General features: G+C 37.4%; 1 protein-coding gene across 6 annotated transcripts in view; it reads left to right on the top strand.

Moving 5' to 3' along the window:
- Positions 1-19,257, top strand: part of LOC149780068 (uncharacterized) — a 314,560-nt gene that overhangs the window by 47,983 nt on the left and 247,320 nt on the right. Inside the window, exon 3 of one of the 6 annotated variants that reach the window (XM_089936826.1) lies at positions 15,621-15,697. The exons of the other annotated variants lie outside the window; for them this stretch is intronic. The gene's annotated coding sequence lies outside the window, so the exon portion shown is untranslated. The remainder of the gene's footprint in view (positions 1-15,620; positions 15,698-19,257) is intronic. 6 annotated transcript variants of the gene reach the window in all.

Raw genomic sequence — 19,257 nt, 5'->3', positions numbered from 1 at the left:
TATATATTTTCTCTTGCTTTGGATTCAGCAAAGTCATTTTCAAAGAGAAACTACACAGGGTTTCTACTGTGAAGGGCTATTGAGCAGACCTTTCCAACATTATCAAATTTTCCAAAGGCCCAACTGTCCAAACAGATTCTCAGTTAGCACCTGATCAGACATTGTGAATTTAAGAGACCAATGTTGCACTCTCTAATACCTAAATGGAATCTCTCTTGCGTCTTGTAGTCTCTAAATAAACCCTTTAAACCTTTAGGTGAAGCTTCCTTTGATCATTTATCTTGTTCACCTCAGTATCTATGAGATGAAGGATTGAGGTTCATGCCCTATCCATGAAGCAGGAAAGTTTCAAGTTCAGTGGGAATTATTAGTCTGTTTCTCTCTTTTGCAAACCAGTTTTATAGAAAAGGGAAAACCAGCCTCCTTCATTTGCTCCACTCTCGACTCGATTGAGATCCCCAGTCTCAGCTGTATTTGTGCTGGGGATGACGAAGATAGACTTCTTTGCCCAGTTAGAGTTGTATGATTTAACTTGGCAGCCTCTAAAGGGAGAAGGAAGGGTAGGAAACATCTTACCCAACCCATTAAATGTTCAGCTGATATTCCAGCTTCCACACATTGATAGAGATCTGTCCTTTGTGAAAATTAAAGCCCATGAGGTTCGTGCCATTGCTGCCTCATGGGCATATTTAACTTTATCGTCTTTAGAGGGTGTGATGAAAGCTGAATTTCAGCTCCTTTTACATTTGTTATTTGTTAGCCCATCAAAGCAAGGGCATTTTCTCACTGAGCCCAGTCATTTTTCTTCAAAAAGTAGCCCAGGCAGATTCCATCCTGCATTACTCTCTTGCTCTTCTGTTATGGTTAGTATTCCTTGTGTTTGTATTTTATTTGCCAGTTTGGGATCATCAGCCTCCAAACCAAACTGATATTTAATAGAAGTATGTATAGTATTACCAATATTAAAATGTAGTTTGGAGGGGTAAAACTAATTTTAATGATGCAATTATGTTGCTACTGGGATTCCCCTCTCCCTCCCCACACTGATGTCCCACTTTAGGCTGCTCTCTTAAAATAATGAAGAGGGCTTTCATGTATGCCCAGGATCATGTATTCTCCCAAAGAAAAGAAAGGCTGATCCATTGTTCTGGAAGATACTGTTTCACCCTAATGGAAGGACAAAAGTTTTGTCATTTGGTGAGGTATTTTCCTCCCAGAAAAAGCACTAATATATGGACAGGATAAATAAATATTACCTAAGGTAATTTTGCATTTCAATGCTAATACAGGTACAAATAATCTTGAAGTGTATAAATATTTTATCAAATACGTAAACCTTTGTTGCTAATTAAAATTGTTTTGAGATGAAATCAGTGGAATATTTTAGCAGGAACTATGAATAAAGAATAAACTGCTTGCACTGTCATTGTGTGGTATATTTCCTTATTAAGCACTGTAGCTTTTTTGACTTTGAAAACTGATCCTATTGCGCAAACTTTTTTTATGAAAAGGGATGGTCCCTCAGGACATGGATGGTCCCTCAGGACATGGATGGTCCCTCAGGACAGGGATGGTCCGTCGGGACAGGGATGGTCCCTCGGGACAAGTTTTACTGTATTAGAAACATTGACATATCATAATGGCAGATGAATGAGATGTCAATCATTACAACTGAAAATGAGATCATTTGAGCTGTTACATTTTGCTATATATTATGATATCCCTATTTTTCTCATTATATGAAGATTTATTATTGGAGGATTCACTCTTAATCTAGGTTAGTGTTTTATGGCACATCAACATTGGTAGGTTATTTAGTGCTGATGCAGTTAGAGTAAAGTGTCCTTCCAAAGGACACACCATCATAACTGTCATGTGTGTATCAGATGGTACAATTCAAAACTTCACCCACTTGGTCATGAATCTGGCACACTTAACAAGAGTCACAGTAGATTCTCAGATAATTAGCACTTTTAAGAAAAATCTTGTTATTGTTATTCCACCGGAATGGATGGTGGTATCAGTGTGGGTGTTTTCACTAAAAGACAATGTCATGTCTATTTGATTGTAAATGAAAAGGATGCGCATCTGATATCCAGTATGACTACCATGGTGGCCATCTTGAAGAGCTTATTATTGATACTGATCCTGAATGGCAAATCATGGCAAGAGGTTTTCAGCAGAAGACTTATAATATCTAGTTGATCCCAAATGAAAATGGTGTCTCTTGGGCAACTAATATGGCTACCACAGCGGCCATCTTGAAAATCTTATTACTACATTGCTTGAATGGATAGTCATATCAACATGGGGTTTTCACAGAAAAACTTCTTAACAACATTTAGTTGGTTATAGATAAAAATGGTGCTGAACTTATGTCCAGTATGAACATCGCAGCAGCCAACTTAAAAATCTAGTTATTGATTCTTCTAGAATGGAAAGTCTTGTTGACATGGTGTTTTTGCCATGAGGCTTCCAGTTTGGCTACTACAGTGACCAACTTGAAAATTTTATTGATCAAGGCTCCTATGCAATGGGGAAAAAGTTATGAGAAGGATAATTTTTGTTTCTGGCCATGAAAAGCTGTTAAATTTAGCATATGATAAAAGTTGTGGAGAAACACCACTTGATGGCCGAATTGATTTTGAGTTAAATTTGTTCCTACTGGACTTTCTGGAGGTTGCATGGCTCTTCATTCACTTGAGATAGAGTTGCTATGTGGATCATTCAGGTACTTGCCCTGGACATATATGTATAGTCAATCAATGTGCTCTGATTGTCAGATCATTGAAGTAGACTGGTTACCCCTTAGTTTGCTCCATGTTGGTATCTTTTATAATGGGGAAGATTCACTTTTCATTGAAAGACTTTATGTTGTCACGGGTCCTAAATGGTGCTGATCTCACATCCAGTATAGCCATCATGGCAGCCATCTTCAGAATCATGCTGTTATTGTTCAGAGAAATATAGATAGTCATGTTAGCATTGTGTTTTAATCAGATGTCATGTGATGTCTTGTTATTCTTAAATGAAAATGGTGCTGATCTGACATCCATTATGGTCATCACAGCAGCCACATTGAAAATCTTGCTTTTGTTACTCGTGAACAAGTAAATCATAGCATTTTTCACTTGAAGACTTGTTATGGTGTCTAGTTGGTCTAAAATAAAATCTGATGATCTCATATCCCATATGCTATCACAGCAGCCATCTTAAAATTCTTATTGCTACTCTTTCCAGAAGGAAAGTCATGTCAGCATTCTGTATTTACAAGACTTGTGATCTCATGGTTGAGTGAAAATGGCACTGATGTGACATCTGTATAACAGCCAGTCTTGTTTTTGCTACTCCTGTTAAGTGTAAAGTCATTTTGACATAGGGTTTTCAGCAGCAAACTAATGGAAAATATCTAATTGGTCCTGAATGAAACTGTGCTAACCTGCCATTTTCCAGCACAATATAGCCTATATATGGTGGCCAGTATAATTGGTTGAGGAAGAACTCGGGGGCGGGGGGACCAGAAAGAACCATTGACCCAGAGAAAGTGACGGAGAAGCTTTCTCATGTTCCCACATTGTCAAAGCCTGATACTTGAACCCACACAGAAAGAAAGGAATTATGGCAGTAATCTGTAACATTGAGTGCTTTAGACCATGACACTACTTGGGGACTCCCTGCCAAAGTGAACACATTGAAAATCTTGTTACTGATTCTCCTGAATCCAGTAATATTGGCATGGGGTTTTGCCAAAAGTCTTCAGATGGTGTCTACTTTGTCTTTAATGAAAATGGTGCCAATCTTACTTTCAATATGGTTGCCAGAATGGCTAATTTTGAAAATCTTGTTATGCAAGAATGTTAGAGATGGTTTCAATAATGAGCAGTTAAAATAAAGTGTCTTGTCTTGAATGTATTGAAATTCTTTTTAGACAATAGAGCATGAATTCCTTCAAGGGATTCTTGTTTATTTCCTTACTGATCAAATTTAGCATAAACAGAATGCAGTTGCATCACTTACTAGAACTTAAAGTTTAACACCTGCACTTAAGTCCTTTAGGAAAACAGGAGTTCTTTCCCTTTCTTGAACAGAAATTCCTCATACAAGATGGAGGAACTTGTGTAACAGCTGTTAGAGACTTGACTTGTCTAGATGGTATCATCTAAGAGAATTTGCAGACATCAGTGTGGGACAAATTAGGCAAAAACTTGTTCCCTTGTGTCTGTTTTGGTGGCCAGAGTTCAGAGCATCCGCCTTGGATATGGAAGGTCACGGGTTTGAACCCTGGCCGAGTCATAACAAAGACTTATAAAAATGGTACTTGCATCTGCCTCGCTTGGCGCTCAGCATTAAGAGGTTAGTGTTAAGACTGATTGGCCTGGAGTCGGGATAATTTGACTGGACATTTTGTTACTTGTCTGTGTCATGATGCCCCAGCGCTAGACATCACTATAAATTGCCACACTGCAGAGATCATAGTGATATGACTAAAATTGTTAAAGCTACATTAAAATTCCAAAAACACACAAACACAGATCCCAGTCTGGTTTGTGCATATTGAGTGGACACATTTTGACATCATCCCATGAGAGAAAAAAAGGACATTATTGAGATTGTGACATCACTTTGTACATGACATAAAAATGGTCCTAGATTAAGATCCGGTAAATTTATCTTTCAACATTCTTCCAAAAACGTTTATTTTGGGTTATCTTTTAACATTTGACATTTATCTTTATCTTTAATTAACTCACACTAAAATATTAAAATGAATACTTTAACATGCAGATCCTAATTTAAATACCATGTCTTGTTGGTTCCATTTTCAACAAATGAAGAATTTCGAGAACATTCAGAATGAGCAAACATGAAAAAGTTTGTGAATTAAAGTGTCAGAAATTGAAATTTTAGGTTAAGTTAGGCAGGAAGTTGGATGCTCTTTGCTTGACATTAAATTGGCAGAACGTCTTAAAGCAGACAGAAGAAAATTGAATAATTATGCCAGGTAGAGATATTTCAGGTGCTTCTTGACATATAGTGTTTAAAGTTAAATGCTTACCTAAATACTTATCACTTCTCATTATTGCAGTAAGCAGTCATTTGCCATAATCAATGAATTGCAAATTGACAATGAGCTGTGCAGGTTTCTGCAGACAAAGAGTCGGTCTCTAGAATGAAATAATTCATCTTATGACTGCCAAATGTGCATTAGTTTAGTTGGTAGAACAGTTACAGACATGTAATCCAAGGGTCTCCGTGTGTCCTTTGGAAAGGGTACTTAGGTTCCATTTCCTCTGTGATATTGCCAATAATGTGTTGAAAGCACTGTCAAGAACCATACCACTTAGCCAACCAGATTTAACAGTTACAATTGCAACATGATTGTTTTTTTGTTTTTTTTTAAAACCCCAAAACAAAGGAGTTCTTGTTTACTACCTCAGGTCTGTACTAATACAGAATCTACTCCAGGATGAGGGATATATACAAGTTTCTCAAGAAATTCCTTCAATATTCCAACTGTTCTAACCTATTTAAACAATGGAATGAGGAATTTTCCCCAATTTTGATGGTGTTCTTGAATATACATGTAAATGTATGATAATTTTTGTAAACTCTTGTATCAATGTATTAACTGGAAAATATTAATCACTTGACTTTCTTGATCAGCGGTTAGTAATTTTTGCCAGATAATACTTTTAGCAGCTGCAAGAATTTGTATTGTATGTAAAATAGATTCGAACATCTGAAGCCTTTCTACACATTATTTTGTCAAATGTTTCTTTTGAATTTTATTTCATTTACTGTATATATTGGCGAATAGTGTTCATACTGAGGTCTTTTTCCAGCAGAGGACTGTTACATAAAGGATATTGGTTCTTTGGCAGTCAGGTGAATGATGGGGACTTTTGTTATTGGCCTCACCTTCTGCTTGAAAATATTTTCCTTGGAGTGATCTCTTTATCTTTTCTTTAGATATTATTTTCAGTTGTTCATTCATATTATAAATATATTTCCAATCTTCTTTGTGCTGTGTCAGGGCAAGACCTCAGTAAATTCACTTGCAAACAGTAATTTTTGTTTGATCCAAGCAATTCGCCAAACAATTCAGCTATCTTTTGTCTACCATATTTTCTTTGACACGCTCTTGATTACATTGTGTTTTTGGCATGATGTAGATGTAACCACAAACACAAGCAGACCAACTGTATTTACTTGCTTGTAAAGTGAGTCCAGCTGCAAGCTGCAAAGACCCAGATCTCCCGTCACAAAATACACTAGCAGATCTGGGTCTGTGCAGTTTGTTAGAAGTAATCATTAGAACAAACAGCAGATCCACTGATATGTAAGCAGATTATACTATGGCAGGTCAGGATGTGTTGTTTGCAATTTGATTTGATATAACAAGCTGCTCCATCACATAATATAACAAGATCCATGTTGTTCTGCTGATAATTTTAAGTGAAAATTGTATAATCAGTTTTGTCAGCACATTATGTAATGGCAAATCAGGATCTATGCTGTTGGCATTTGGATTTGTCAGCACATTATGGAATGGCAAATCAGGATCTATGCTGTTGGCATTTGGATTTGTCAGCACATTATGTAATGGCAAATCAGGATCTATGCTGTTGGCATTTGGATTTGTCAGCACATTATGTAATGGCAGATCAGGATCTATGCTGTTGGCATTTGGATTTGTCAGCACATTATGTAATGGCAAATCAGGATCTATGCTGTTGGCATTTGGATTTGTCAGCACATTATGTAATGGCAGATCTGGGTGTGTGTTGTTGGCATTTGGATTTGTGATAAATGTAAGTGTTTACAGAACTTCATGAGGAAGTGATACTGAAGATCTGAGGATGATTATTTTAAAACTCTTCTAGAAAGTATTAATTTACTTCATTGAGCATAGTTAGCTTGTACATAAAAATTGCCATTTCATCAGAATTTAGCTTGTACATAAAAATTGCCATTTCATCAGAATTTATTGGTAGGCTTGGCACTTGCCAGATTGTCTGTTCTCAAGGAGTCTTTGAAACATTTTTGTATACTTTGAAATTTTGACTAGCTTTATTCTGTAATGAATGTTAGAAAAATTAGTTGATTTACTTGGACTTCACTGATATTTCAGCTTTTGGTTTATAGGTAAGTATCATCTGTGTCTGATTTGGTGTATTGACTGTGTGTTGGCTGCGTGTATTGTCTGTCTGTTGGCTGTGTGCTACTTTATTCAGTTTCATTTGATAATACTTGTAGTATCATATGTAGTACAGCTGCCGAATTTTTCGGTTTGGGCATTTTGGTCACTAATTTGTTTGTACACAATATATGATTACAATCATACATTGCAAAGCGAAAACGAATTCAGCATCAGGGTTACTCATCGCAATTTATGCAAGTGGTATGAATGCATATGTAGTACAGCCATGAGTTTCAGTTTTTCAGAATTAGGGGCAGATCCGGGGTGGGGTGGGTGTACATATTGATCCCTCATTCCACCCAGGAGTATTTCTTTGAGCAAGTTCTATTCACAGTTTGAAACACTTAAAATGTAAGAGTTTTCAGGGGCTTTGCTCTTTAGGGCCTCCACTGGGGCAGTTCCATCCAGCAGACCATGTGTCTACTTCTTCACCCATGCCGCCACAATATTCCTGTAGCTTCCCATGAAAACTAGTTGTGAACAAATGTTTTGTATCAATTGCATCTATTGTAAGTTACCACACACACACACACACACACCTAATAGAAGTACATAATAGCTGACCATCTTACTGTTGTTGTATATTGAATTTGCACCTCTTTTTGAAGGAGTTGCTGCTCTTGCAAGAGAAATCGGTTGACCAATTACAGAACTTTTTACATGCTGTGTTAACATACATGTCAACCATCACGCTTTTATTCACCTAATTACGCATGCCTGTAAATTGATTATGCTTTCTGGTACACACAAAATGAAATAAAAATAAAGCAATAAAAAGTTGTTTGTCATTTTTATTATCATCATCTCTTTAATTCCATTCATCATATAAATTTGAGAATATTATAACAAGAAAGACTGCTGCGTAAGAATGGCATAAGAGTTAACTTGTCGATCCTATATGTACTTTCCGAATTTTCTGTTTAAATAGCAACTGTATATGACACATTTCCAAGAAAACAGATGGTTTTCTTTAATTTGATATTTTTCCATGCAGATTCATTGTATTGATAATCAAGTTAGGTAGCAGACCAGTTTGTACTTTTGAAGAAAATGGTACCAGACATTAAGCGAAATGGTTTTTATGGTTTGACTTGTGGCTGAAAATTCTTGTAGCAGATAGGTCTTTTAACTTCAAAACATGACTTTTTTGAAAATTGGATATGGCTGCATTATGTTTCACAAGATTTCATTTGACCACTGCATTTGGCATATGGGACACATGTAAAATATGTGATGAAATGATCATAAATAATGTGCGTGTGATTTGGATTTTTAACATAGCTTTAATAATTTTTCAGTCATATCATTACGATGTTTGCACTGTGGCAGTTTATAGTGATCTGTAGCACTGGGACATCATGCCACAGACTTGTAGCATGATGTCCCACCCACCCACCCAGTCACATTATCCTGACACCAGCCTGACTAGTCCTAACACTGCCTTTTAATGCTGATTGCCAAGTGAGGCAGCTGCTAGTACCATTTTTGTCTTTGGTATGATTTGATGTGGTTTTCAACCCACAACCTCCGGCATCCAAGGCAGAAACTCTAACCATTTAGGGCATTGGAGCGGTGAGATCAGAAATATAATTATATTGGTAATATTTACCTTTAATTTGTGACAGCTACAACCATTTTGTAAAAAAAGATACATTTTTGAATTATTGTATCATGAATAGTGAAATATCATTTAAGTTACAAAAGAATTCCTCAGGAATTTCCAGACATTCCTTTCTGACAGAAACTTCACACGTACCAGTACAGTGAAAAAGTACTGCATTACATGCCACCGAAAAATTATACCATGGTAAAATGGTATACCAGTGCATTTCTATTACATATGATGTCCATGATGTCGACATACCTTGGCTCAAAATAAAAGCTGGTGCAAATTGATTAAATTGATGATATAAACTTTATGTGACATGTCATTGTCAATGGAAATTGCAGTGATTATTCACAAATTGTCTTCTTAAGGGAATGTAAGAAGTTATTTGATTAGATAACAGTTTCTTTGGGCTGCATCCAATCAGATAGAGGAGCAGTATGCCAAAGGTGAATATGGAACAAAAGTGGATGAATTTCCCTTGGCTAGTGAAGATTGTCAAAAATTTATGCTAACCCAATTTGTGTGCTGCATTGAGGCTAAATTGCAAATCAGTAAATATGCATTTTTGTGTAAGAAAACTTTGTTATTTTTTGTGTGTGAGGTTATTCAGGTAATGTTTTTGCCCGTTAAGCTGGGAATAAACCAGGATAATATTTTGCCATTCATACTTAGTACCTTAAAGTTCCAATATTGTTAGCTAGAATTAAATGAATATGAATTATAAGCTCTGCTCTTGTTACATTCAGAAGAAAAACTGGCTGTGAAGAAACTTCAGACCAAGATAAATTACATTCCACATAGAGACCTACAGTTTTTATTCTTGAAATTTTAGGCAAATTAATTTCCAAGTGAAGCCTTACATTGTGTTAGTTAACTATGTACAAGACGGTGTCACCTGCACCAACTTGCAGTGTTCATCATATCTAGCATAGTGTAAGGACCAGCAGATTAGGGTCTGCATTGTTTAATTGAAATTAGAAGTAGAACAAACAACACAAGTGGGACCCCGAGTGACTGAGTGGTCTAAAGCGCTCACTGGTACAGATCACTGCCATCTCACCTCTGTCTGCGTGGGTTCGAGTCTAGGATTTGGCTAATGTGGATATGTGAGAAAGCTTGCCAGTAGCTTCTCGTGGATCGGTGGTTCTTTCGGGGTTTTACTAGCTGCCATGTATAGCCTAGCTGGTGCTGAAAATGGCATTAAACTCTACAACAACAACAACAACAACACCTGCCCTGATCTACCAGCACAGCATGGGATAGTAAATGATGGCTGTTAGAGGTGGGTTTTTGTGTCCATTTTATTCCTTTTTGTCAGTTGTAATCCACCCTTACCATATATGCTTGGTTATGAGTCCGACTGCAAACTGCACAGACCCAGATCTGCCTTCTCATAATGCAGATCTGGTTCTGTGCAGTTTGTTTTGAGCAATTAGTAGAACAAACAATATAGACCCTAATCTACAAGCACATTATGATATGGCAGACGAGGACCTTTGTTGTTTGCAATTTCACTTGACTTACAAGCAAGTATATACAGTACGTCAGTGCTTTGTATAGTCCAACAAAATAGAGGGGGCCCCGAGTGGCTGAGTGGTCTTAAGCTCTCGCCGTTACGGATCACTGCCATCTCACCTCTGTCTCCGTGAGTTCGAGTCTCAGCCTCGGCTAATGTTGGTACATGAGAAAGCCTGCCAGTAGCTTCTCGTGGGTCGGTGAAAAATGGCGTTAAACCCTACAACAACAACAACAAAATAGAGACACAGCACAGACAGTAAATAGAACAAAAAGACCTTATCAACAGTACATCATTGTGGCGTGATGGTTTGTTATGCTGTCACTGGTAGGTGTGGGGTGGTGTACTTCCAATATTTTATTTAAATTATTATTATTATACCCAGGCTCGATTTTGGTTGGAAGTTAAATTAGTGAAAGATAGATGTAAGGCTCCAAGCCTACAGTCAGCAATGTTGGCAGTTAAATGATTGAATATACAAAAAAAAGTGAAATTCAGTGAATAACAATTTAATCACAATTCAATAGTCAACTGGTTAAATTTCCCAAGTAATTTCCTTCCGTTCGACCCTGTGATAGCACCCGACCCCACACCTACCACAGTGATGGAATAACAACCCGATACGCCACACGCATGATTCCACATGTCACCCTTGCATCCGTAACGCATTATTCCATGTCACGCATTTATCCATAACGCATGACGTCCCACCCAGGTTGGATTTGGGATAAAAGTTATATAAGTCAAAGATAGATGTAAAGCTCCTAGCCCCAGTCAGCAATGCCGACTGTTAAATGATTGAATATACAAAAGAGTGAAATTCAACTAATAATTTAATGACAATCCAATAATCAAATGATCAAAAATTCCCATGTACTCTCCTTCCACTCGTCCCTCTGATAGCCTGATTTGATTAATAGTGTGAGATAGCTTTCCACCTGTCCTTTTATTCTATTCATCGGTGTATTCTTCTCTCCTATTCATCCAATTCCTTTTCTTCCTCCTGACATCCTCATAATTCTTTCTCCTTCTAGACTTCTCTATACTCGTCCTTTTCCCCCTCCTCCTCCTCCTCCTCAACTCTCTATACCGACTAGACTTGTTGACTCCGACTGCTCTGCTAGTCTTACTTCTGTCTCCCCTCTTAGAGACTTGGGACTTAACTAAACTGGAAGTTCTGTCCCCCGAAAAAAGGGCAGTACATTCTTTTCCTAAGCCCTCTCATCTCACACTACACCCAACCTATCATCAGATAACGGCTGTTAAATTTCTTTGGTCATGCATTCAATCACATTGAAATACTCATGCGTCCTTTTATGGTAAACAACGTTGTAATAAAAGCACTGCATCAGTTACTTCTCATACATACATCAATAAATTGCATCACATCAGTACATATTCCTAATCCCATTATACTAAATATCACAGCAATCAGACGCATTTCCTTACATTACAACTCATACAAAGTACACAAATATACAAATATCTATGCATCGATATTAAAAAATCTTACACACTTCAACCATTTTCCAAATTCAAGTTTAAGCTATTAAATTTCTTCGGTCACGCATTCATTCACATTGAAATACTCATGCATCCTTTTATGGTAAAACAATGTTGTAATAAAAGCACTGCATCAATTACTTCTCATACATACATCAATAAATTGCATCACATCAGTACGTATTCCTAATCCCATTATACTAAATATCACAGCAATCAGACATATTTCTTTACCTTACAACTCATACAAAGTACACAAATATCCATGCATCCATATTAACTAATCTTACACACTTCAACCATTTTCCAAATTCACAATTCAAGCATGTGTAAAATGAACCATATCACATGAATAAATGCACTAGGTTACTATGAAGTAACCTAATAGCGAATTACAAAATTAATTCTGACCACAAGCTAACAATCTACATAATTCTCTACATAATACTCAAACTCATTTCTCAAATACACATGTAAATTAACAATACAAAAGCAATTCTATGTACTAAACAATCCTAGTAATTAAGTATACATACTACACATAATTACAATTACAATACCATAATATTTTGCAAAAATCGAGCAAGTAACCTGACCATTACTATGCTTTGTCTTTCCTTAGAATCTCCTCTCTAAGTTTTACCACCAAATTATGAGTGGCTTTCTTGGAGTAACCCTATATTGCTCATCAGTCTTCCTAGGCAAGACTAAATTTTCACTTGCTAGTTAGAAGTTATAATTTGGATCTAAATTGTTATCACACTCTCTGTCTCCATTCCGAATGGATGTCACTTTAATTCGATCCAATCAAACTTAGCAGACAATGTCCTTCTCGCTGTCTGTTAATGTTGGGACAGATTTAGAACACACCCTGTTCTCTCCTGGTTCCTCTGAGCTAGGAAAAAGCTGTAACACCTGGGTGGGAAGTTGCGCTATCTAACGACTGTGCTGATTCAAGATGCCGGATCTTCTCTCTGGTCACTGTAACCTTGTGTAAGAGATTAACTCTATCCTGCAGCAATGTTTAGACAGCAACCATGGCTTGTAATAATACCTTAGTTTATACATGACTTATGAACTGGGCTGACCAAATGTGACAATCATAGATGGGAATTTCTAGGTCTTTGTTCCCATTAAAATTTAATCTGTGTAAGATTGATTGATAGACATAGCTAAAGGAATGTTGTCATTTATCTGGAAAACATTTTCATTGGTATCCACAGTAGTTTTAGTCACAGATGATTTGTTTCATTTCCACAGATTATCATTATTGTAATTGTCTAGAGCATACCTTGTGAAGAAGACTATCTGGAGATTATACGGAAACAAAAATATTTTTTGAATCCTATTCATGCTTATTACATGTAACTATCACATGTAACTATTATGTAAATTAGTGTGGTAGGGGGCAGTATCCCATGGAGTGAATTATTACATTTAATCGGGTTCATCTGCAAACTGCATAGATGCAAATCTGCCATCATCACATAACGTGCTGGCAGATCTGGATGTAAGCAGATAGAATAGATCAGGGTCTGTGTTTGCATTTGGATCTGATAAGTCAGTATACGTGGTATATTAAGACAGCAGTGACCTAAAAATGCATAAAACAGTTATTTGGCTTGTCTTATTTTTAATGTGTATCAGAAAATACAACAAGTTGAAACTGCTTAGCACTAAAGTAGTAAAATTCCTTTTCAAACTATGCCAACATCCTTGCTGTAAAATTACAGATGATAAAACAAACTACAAAAGCAGAGCAACAGTTAACTACATGTAAAGTTATGCTATTAAATATGCAGAAAATGACCCTTAAAAGGCATGCACCCATCTGAAACACTGATATCTTTATTGTAAAAATATGTTTAAAATCAGAAGGAAAAACTCCACATCTATTTATTTCATTTAAAAATTATATGATGGCAAATCTTGACCATTCCTGTTCTTAACTGGATTTGTGTTATGCATGACTAAACACACTGTCATGATGTATGTATGCATTTTATCACAGCACATGACATATCACCACCTATCCTCATAAAAAACTTCAGCTGAAGCCATTCTAGCATTGCATCATCAGATGTGACCATGGTCCCTAATTTCTGCTGAGTCAGCTTGGCTGGAAGTGGTAATCAGGAACTGTCTGGGACATCATTACAGCCTCACAGACTGAGCACTATGGTATTATAAAGCTGATCAGCCTCTCCAGCAGACAGGCCTACTGATCAATAATTGATTATTTACAGTCAGTTGAATACCTTGTTTGCTCTTATACCAGGATGGAGGATTGAGTCAAGTTTCCAACTGCCTTGCTGGTCTCACTTTACTAGGTTCATGGGCTGTGAGACATGGCCAGCTTCAGACATTGTAAACCAGGGGTCTCAACAACAGGAAAGAGGACCATCACTTATATGCTCTCATGAAAAATGGTGATTAATTTAGTTGCAGATTGGAAAAAGTTGGCTGCTTCTACTAGCTTTTGAAATGTTTAATATCTGCTGTGATATGTGTCCAATTTCATAATGGATTTGTGGTCCTTTTTGGGGACTCAGAGGACCCCTTAGGAACTCCCAGCATGCCATATAATGCCAATTGATAACATCCTTTTTTTATCACACGTTCTAGCCCATTGTGCTTTTCCTCTGTTTTAATTGCTGTACAAAAAGTGTGGAATTTTTTGTTCACTGCACATTCAGCAATCCATCTGAAGCTGACATTGTCAATTCTAATCAATATGGCAGACTCTAAATTCAGTGGGTCAGTAGGTGATTGTACATAAAATATTTCACTGTCATCATTTTTGAAGAGAGGGATCATATATTTTTGTGATTCTCAGTTTTTTTCTTCTTGCAGATTAATATATCTTACTTTGACTTGACTGTATTTGCTGGGGAGACAAATATTTTGACATCTGGAGAAACAATTTGCATGTGTGGTGGTTAATGGCAAATCAGCACATGAAAGATTATAACATGCAGAAGCAGTTGGAGTTAAGTGTCTTATCCAGGAACACACCATAGTAGCTGACATGGCTTGATTGGGCAGGATTCAAACCTGCACTTTTCTGGTGGTGAATCTGGCACACTAACCACTGAGCAACTCCAGTTTCTTTCCAGAAACTAAGTTCTCGATATTGTTCAACAACATTGTCAGTCAGATACAGCTGTCAGGATCCACAATTCCTCAAAGGACAAACAAAAAGAATATGTCTATTAAATTGTACTTCTGAACACCCAATAAAACCTTTTGTTTTTGTTTTAGGCATATATAATGATGATGATAATAATAATAATAATAATAATAATAATAATAATAATAATAATAAGTGTGTGATTTGGATTTTTAACATAGCTTTAACAATTTTTCAGTCATATTGCTACATTGTCTGCAGTGTGGCAGTTTATAGTGATGTCTAACAATGGGGCATCATGCTGCAGACATGTAGCATGATGTCCCACCCAGTCACATTAGCATTTGTTAGCACCATTTTTGTAACTCTTTGCTATAACTCGGCTGGGGATCTAGACCTATGACCTCTCGCATCCGAGGCGTATGCTCTACCACTAGGCCACCGGAGTGGTTAATAATAATAATAATAATAATAATAATAATAATAATAATGATGATGATGATGATAATAAATTGCAAGTAACAAATGCAACATTGCTCGTCAACCTTAAGTACTTTCCATATTAAACATAGACAAAAGTGTGATCATGTTTCTTTATCAGCTGCTTCCCCTGATACAAGGTACCAAAATGCACTAAAGTTGCTTGGTCTCTTTCATTCAGACTTTCCTGTAACTGAGAGAACTACACTAGTGGCTGTCTGGTAAAGGTGTCTACAGTTGATTGTTATCAAAAGTGTGGTTTGTATCTTTATTTTCTTTCTTTTTTTTTCTGGCCAAAAATACACTACACAGTGAAGTTTATGTGCACAACTCGTCCAAAAGCTATAAATGTAGACATGTAAAATGTAAAGATTTTGTCACAAATGTTTGCTGACAAGTTCTTTCCTTAGTATATCTGACACACAAGCAGTGCATGTTGCTGATGTGTACTGTGTGTGTGTGTGTGTGTGGGGGGGGGAAATTACCATATATACTTGCTTATAAGTCAGTCTGCCAAAAACGAAGATCCTGATCTGCTGTGTCATAATGCATCTGCAGTTTAGGGTCTGTGTTTTTTGTTCTACCAATTACCCCTTACAAATAGCACTGATGTTGTTCTGCTGGCACATTATGTACTGGCAGATCTGGGTCTGTTCAATTTGTAGATGGACTCATCTTATAAGCGAGTATATGCAGTAGTGTTCCATTCTCAAAACCGCTCCGATGGCCTATTGGTTAGAGCATCCGCCTCAGATGCGGGAAGTCGTGGTTTCAATCCCCAGCCGAGTCATACCAGAGACTTACAAAAATGGTACTAACAGCTGCCTTGCCTGGCATTCAGCATTAAGAGGCTAGTGTTAGGACTGGTCGGCCTGGTGTCAGGATAATGTGACTGGGTGGGACATCGTGCTACATGTATGCAGCATGATGCCCCAGTGCTAGACATCACTATAAACTGCCACATTGCAGACATCGTCGCGATATGACTGAAATTTTTTGAAAGCTACGTTAAAAATCAAAATCACACATCACACATCCATTCTCAAACAGTATAGTTTAGAAAAATTAGTATATATATTGGCCACCTCAAATTGCCTTTTCCTTATTGTAATGGTCAACATTCGTGGTCTTTTGTTAATGGAAATCTGTATTATTCTGACAATTATTAAGAATACAATCATTTATTTTTTTATTGTAATAATTTCTAATCATGATTACACTATGCGATTACACAGCTAATAAAGGATGATTATGATTACGATTATAGATATTCTGAAATCAGTAATTACAAATACGATTACAGTTCAAACAATTACAATTGATTATGATGACAGTCCTAATTGGCCCCATGCTTGTTACCTATACATATTTTATATGGTTGGTTGAAAACATACACATGAACAGATATATGAAAGTTGTTGATTGATGTGATCTTAGTTTTTATTAGAACACTGATGAACCTGTCAGTGAATTTACTAGATTTTGGGCAAGCTTTGTTCAGGGCTTTCCTTATCATCTGGGAGCTGGGTGATTTACCTGGCTACTTTTGTTTTACACCAGACCACTTTAAAAAAATCATGTATCCTTGTTAGGGGAGCTCTCCAACCCCACTTTGATAACTCATCTTCAACTTTAAATCTAATGGAAGGATCTGATTATTTTAAGCTTACTGTTGATTTTACCTTAATGAAATCCTTCCACGACAAAGAGCTTGCAGAATCATGTTAGAAATTTAAGTTGCTTAACTTTTGCAAACACTTTTCATACACTGGGTGCAAGTCTTTTTTTTATCCTAGTTATTTCATTTTATGTGTGAAGAGAGCTAGAAGTTTGGTCATACACGAATTATTTGCATGCTTTTCTTATTTTTAGTTTTATTGATCCTAAGAGTGTAAGAGCTTATGGGATAGCCTGTTGTCCATAGTTTGTTGTCTGATGTCCAATCTCTGACCCTCTTTAACACAAATTTGTTGTCGCCACTCCTCCTAAAGTCCTAGCTACTTGGAGCCTTGCCATGAAACTTTACAAATTCATGGTGTGAAAAATGTGTACCTACAAGGTACATGGGGAAATTTCTGTGTGTTTTCTTTCATGACTTTTGATTTGAGTTAAAATTCCAGAGAATTAATATTTGTTACAATTTTGGAAGCCTTATATTTTTGCTGTGAAGAGGCAGAGGATGATGAAATTCCCATAGTAGTGGACACAGATGCGTTTGATGAAGACCCAATTGCTTCAGTCCATCCTTCTTCTCAAGTGTCTCCTTCCAACTCTGCTGGTCAGGCAGCAGAAGATGAAGCAGTCTAGACATTTGATAGATTTACCACCGTCAATTCTCAGATATTTGTTTGAAGCCTTACTGGTCTCTGGGCACCAGGATTTACTCCAGCTTTGAGCTTTCAGGGACTAAAATCAGGATTTACTCCAGCTTTGAGCTTTCAGGGACTAAAATCAGGATTTACTCCATCTTTGAGCTTTCAGGGACTAAAATCAGGATTTACTCCAGCTTTGAGCTTTCAGGGACTAAAATCAGGATTTACTCCAGCTTTGAGCTTTCAGGGACTAAATCTGCTTGACCTCTTATCTGTGGTGTAGGACATAGAACAGAAGCTTGCACATGACCAGTGGGAACCTGACAGCAGAAGGGTTGATTAGTCCACTCTAACATGTTGCAGCCCCTTGTTTCAATTGCTGTCTACAAGGTACATGTGTCTACATTGCCACTTTAGCCTCCCACTCCAGGAGGATATGATACCGGTGGGGTCCTGGACCTGCATCCTGATAAAGTCACTTGAAGTCGGGGTTCTGGTGCTGGTTACAATCTTCTCATGTGTCAGTCTCTTTGTGGCAACCTCCTTCAACCAATTTAGAGTGGAGTCTCTGTTAGCAGTTGCCTTTCAGTGATTTCTAGAGGGCTGATAACACAAGACAACAGTCAGGTACTCACTTGCTATGTTAGTGGCACTTTTTGGTAGAATTTAGTCTACCTCTGCAGGGATGGCACATTAGATACCTTGAAGGTTTTGCTGGAACACAGGAAGGATAGATCTACATAATGCAATCTTTATTCAATGGCTTGACACCACTAACTGGTTATTGACCACTGTCATAGATCAGACTTAATTTGCTTAGAAGTGACCCCCCCCCCCCCTTCCTGGGAGGCCTTCGGGTCCCATGCAGGAACTTTAACAGAACTGCCATGGAGTGGCTGGAAGGGCCAGGGTAAAAAGACCATGAATCCTGCTTCCCTCGCTTGGAAAAGAGGTGATCAGCCTTAAATTGCACTTTTTACTGCCAAGTGTCCCTCTTCCCAATATCCCATTAGATGCCATGCAAGCCTTTTTCATTGGCATGGACAGATCTCTGCATGCTTCTTGTCCACAATATGAGAGAGTTACCTGCTCTCTGGGACCTTCCACCTATGTCAGGGATCCCCATTTGGTTTCACAAGACCAGGCTGGTATATCTAAGGGAAGAGGTATACATGCTTCTTATAAAGGGAGCATTCGAGATGGTCATAAACACCAAGTCCAGGACTGTAATTGCATATCTTGTTTGAAAAAAGTTTACTTCGTTATCAATCCTTCCACATAAAACAAATTTTTTCAAGAAGAACATTTCAAGATGGAGACGTCAGCCTCAGTTGTTAGCACTGAATAACTGGGCCAGCTCTGTAGACCGCCAAACACATACACCAAATCTTGTCACCCAAAGAAAATTCATGCAGTTATGTCTGTCTGAGCAGGTCTTTGAATTTCTGCTTATCCAGTTTGTGAAGCTTCTGCTAACAGAGACTTTATAATGGAGATGAGCTTAAG

This window comes from Sinohyriopsis cumingii, chromosome 16 (assembly GCF_028554795.1).
Source record: "Sinohyriopsis cumingii isolate HCF-2022 chromosome 16, ASM2855479v2, whole genome shotgun sequence".
NCBI lineage: Eukaryota > Metazoa > Mollusca > Bivalvia > Unionida > Unionidae > Sinohyriopsis > Sinohyriopsis cumingii.
The sequence above is the reverse complement of the archived record's forward strand: the minus strand, read 5'-3'. Positions and strand labels throughout refer to the sequence as shown.